The following is a 4,348-nucleotide window of genomic DNA, read 5'->3' as shown; positions in this document are numbered from 1 at the left end:
CAACCACCTAAAGAGAACTGACAAGATGACCAGACTCATCTCCTAAGATCTTTCTAACCTGTGACAGAAATAAAATAGGTAACACCTATACAGTACTTACCATGTCCGGGTCCTACTCTAAATGCCGTAGGTTTATTCATTGATTTAACTATTGTAGTGACCCTAGGAAGACTCTCTGGTTTACAGATGAGGTAACTAAGGATTCCAGTGCTTAAGTAACTCTGCACCCTTTACCTGGGGTAAAGTGACTTCAACTGTAACTGAGGTTTCTGATAAGAAGCAAAACATTCATCTGTTAAGGCAGGGAACTTGTGTACAGATAGCAGAGCTGGGTTGTCAATTCTTGCTTTTTCAGTAGATACTATGAGCAGCTGGACACATCTACACAGGGCAATTATTTTAATAAACAGAGTTAATAACTAAGGCACGTTCTCAACGCACAGTGGACCCTAACTGCCTACTTCCCACAAAACAGGGTAAGCATCCTGGAATCCTGGTCGTCAGAAAAGGCAAAGGGCGCATGCCTCAGTGAAAGGGGCGGTGTCGCTGCTGCTCTCGCAGGACACGGAGCACCTACGAGATCTCGCGAGAGGTTCGATTGCCTTACAGCAGTATAAAGAGGGCTGCAGGCTACGGCTGCTTCGTGCCTCTTGAGAGAGACATCTGGGAACTGCTTGTTCTTTCTGCAGCGACGTGGGACTGCTTCTGCTTTCCGCAGCAGCGTGACCTCTGCTCTCCACGGCTCGAACCGCGGCTACGATGGCGACCAGGTGGTGCGGAAGCAGCTGCTCTAAGAGGAAGACATGATCAAAGTGGAATTCAAGACCAGCGAGGAGGTGGACGTGACCCCCACGTTGGACACAGTGCGCCTGCGGGAGGACCTGCTGTGGGGCATCTTCGCCTACGGTTTTGAAAAGCACTCAGCAGTCCAACAGCGAGCTGTCAAGCAGATAATTAAAGGGAGAGACGTTATTGCACAGTCTCAGTCCGGCACAGGCAAAACAACCACTTTTAGCCTCTCAGTCCTCCAGTGCTTGGATATCCAGGTTTGTGAAACCCAAGCTTTGAACTTTGCTCCCATGAGAGAGTTGGCTGTACAGATCCAGAAGAACTTCCAGTGCTATGCTCGCATCAGGGGCACCAGTGTGGGCGAGGATATCAGGAAACTGGATTTATTCAACATGTTGTCACAGGCACACCAAGGCGTGTCTTTGATATGATTCATTGAAGAAGTTTAAGGACACGAGCCATCAAAATATTGGTTTTGGATGAAGCTGATTCTCTTGCCTCAGCCTCCCGAGTAACTGGGACTACAGGCGCCACCACAACGCCCACTATTTTTTTTGTTGCAGTTTGGCCAGGGCCGGGTTTAAACCCACCACCCTAGGTGTATGGGGCTGGTGGCCTACCCACTGAGCCACAAGCACTGCCCAGAGTGCTCATTTCTCTAGATGTCCCTCAGGTGTCGCTTATCATCCACTATGACCTGCCCAATAACAGAGTTATATAGACACATAATTGGGAGATCAGGTTAGTATGGCCGGAAGGGCCTGGCCATCAATTTTGTAAAGAACGATGACATCCATATCTTCAGAGACACTGAGCAGTAACTACTCCACCTAGATCTAGGAGATGCCTATAAATATTGCTGACCTGATGTGAGGACAACTGATAAGAGAAAGAGGACCCCCAAACAGAAGCCAGTTGCTGCAACCTCCTCTTAGCAGCAGCATACTATCTTCCATTACCTGGTCATCTAGAAGTCACTATATCTACCCTCAAGGGAAGGGAAGGAATTCCAAGGAGAGCATCACTAGGGCCATCTCAGGCTGCTAGCCCCACCTGAACTGTGCTTTTTCCTGATCACCAGGTCTTAACATCCTTTATTGCCTTGGGCTTCCCACCTCCTGTCTCTATTTGTCCATGTGCCACTTTCTTTGAATGCTTATGAGTTTTGATATCTACTATTAAAGTGTATAAGAGTAAAAAAAAAGTCTGAAAATGTCTATTATAATTTCATATTTTCTGTTCACCTAGTTGGGCAAAATATTCTAGATTTGTCTTCATTTGGATCCCCTAAACCCAAAGCAGAGAATGAAACAATAATATGCATTTAGTTGGTTATTGGGGATGTTCCAGGAAACGGGAGTGAGGGATCAGGGGAGTGGAGTAGGGATAAGAAGAAAAACAGTATGAAGATGAGCTGTGGAGTTGACCATTGCTGCAAGGGAAAGTCATGTGGAGGACAAAAGGGAGAAGACTTTGGCCATCAGCTCTCATCTTCAGCCTTCTGTGATGGATCCAGGCAAGGATCCCTTCTACCTTCACTGGTGTGGGTGTGGTCAGGATGACAGTGTAGGGTCCCTTCTACCTTGGTTTAAGGGGCATGGGGTTCTGATCCTTGACCTAGATTTGATCCCCTTAATCCCCCAGAGAGAAAAGATGTACAGACACAAAAGACTACAGAACACAGTTAATTACCCAAATGGAGATCTTCTCTGTTACTCTTCCTAGGGATTCGACTGCCTGTTCAATTCAGTCTCTCCCAGTTCTTTTAGGAGTCCCTGGTAAACTGCAGAGGATTGGTGGAGGCATGTTATACATTATCTTATAAAGGGAGTACCCTGACCTGTTAGAAGGAGTACATTTAATATTGAATAAGACCAGTGGCAAGGCCTATACCAAATTTAGCTTTGCTTCTTAGCAGAGTTTACCAATTCCTGCTTTTATGGCTCTGTTCATATGTTCTGAGTTTTGAGGCCTATATTCCACATGCAGTTTCCAGATGATATTCAAGGCTTTGGCTGTCATTTGCAGTATCTCGTTATCTCTGTTGTTAGATCCAATTTGGAGTGGCAATCTAAACCATGGGATGATTTCTCTGGGCAATACTTTTACTACTTCAGGCCTGGTGGGGAAGACTTCCACCTATCCCAAGTACAGCAGATCAAAACTAGTAAGTACCAATTTCCTCCATATCTGGACAACTCAGTATAGTCCATTTGCACATCTTCAAAAGGGGCTTCCCTGTAGGACTAAATTTCAAGCAGCAGAGATGGAACTTTTTAGCATTGTGTAGGTTGCATGCCACACAATGCTGGCTGACTTTCTTGGTAATGGTGGCCAACAGGGGACTGTAGAAGTATTTTCCCAGAAACTTCTTAATTTTCTTTTTTCTTCTATCCTAAGTACATGCCTCATGCATACACCCTCTATAACCAACCTCGAATTTTTACACAGTAGGCTTTGGTATTCGGTGAGGCCTGAGTTGGTCAACCAATGGTGCCCTTTGGTGTTCATAAGAGTGACCACTGTGTATGGCATCTAGACTCCTGAGTTTTGTCCCAAAGTCAACTTATCAGTCTCTTGCACCAGCATGGTAGTGTCTACAAGTTTTCTTAGGCATGGGGGCCATCCTTTGGAGAACCCTGTCAAATTGCCTAGAGAGATAAGCAACTGGTCTTGCCCAGGATTTTACATTCTGGGTGAGCATTCCCTCAGCTGAGCTATTTCTTTCTGATATATACAGTTCAAGAGGCTTGACCAGGTTAGGGAGGCCTAGCACCAGGGCTGCCCACAGTTTTTTCTTTAGCTGCTTGAGGAAGACTTTTGGTTGGTCGGATTTCTGCTCAATTCACCCCTTTTCTCTCCCCTTTATGACTTCATACAATGGTTTGGCCAGTCTGTATATTTCACACAGTCTTTCATAGAAATCCCCCAGGCTTTCATCTGGTTTCTGCATGACCTCAGCCACCTTGCATATGTTTGTGGCTTTCTGGCTTTCTTACTGTGACAGGGACAAAGTTAAGGTTGGGTCCTGGTCAAGAGAATGAAATCATTTAGCAGTCACCTACAAATATCTACAAATTCTGGAATTTGAAGCTAAGGTTTATACACTGAGAACATTTTACAGTCTTAGCACAGTTCTTAATACATAGTTTTTTTGGTTTTGTTTTTTTAGAGACAGAGTCTCACTTTATCGCCCTCAGTAGAATGCTGTGGTGTCACAGCTCACAGCAACCTCCAGCTCTTGGGCTTGGGCAATTCTCTTGCTTCAGCCTCCCGAGTTGCTGGAACTACAGGCACCTGCCAAAATACCCAGCTATTTTTGTTGTTGTTGCAGTTTGGCCAGAGCTGGGTTTGAACTCTCCACCCTCAGTATATGAGGCTGGCACCCTATTCACTGAGCCACAGATGCCACCCCCTTAATACCTAGTTTTAAGAGTCCTTACAGAACTGATCCAAAGTTCTGGGCAATTCAAGTGATTATTCAGGTTCCAATTTTTCCTGAGGTATCTATATAGACACAGCAGATAGCATTTAATACTGCACAAATTTTTCCAGTGTA

The 4,348-nt window shown here is 45.3% G+C and overlaps 1 pseudogene; it reads left to right on the top strand.

Annotated features, from left to right (window-relative positions):
• Nucleotides 1–779: 779 nt before the first annotated feature.
• Nucleotides 780–2,997, top strand: LOC100945482 (annotated as a pseudogene).
• Nucleotides 2,998–4,348: the final 1,351 nt, after the last annotated feature.

The sequence above is a fragment of the Otolemur garnettii genome, unplaced genomic scaffold (genome assembly GCF_000181295.1).
Source record: "Otolemur garnettii isolate 467f Iridium unplaced genomic scaffold, OtoGar3 scaffold00077, whole genome shotgun sequence".
Classification (NCBI taxonomy): Eukaryota; Metazoa; Chordata; class Mammalia; order Primates; family Galagidae; genus Otolemur; species Otolemur garnettii.
The sequence above is the reverse complement of the archived record's forward strand: the minus strand, read 5'-3'. Positions and strand labels throughout refer to the sequence as shown.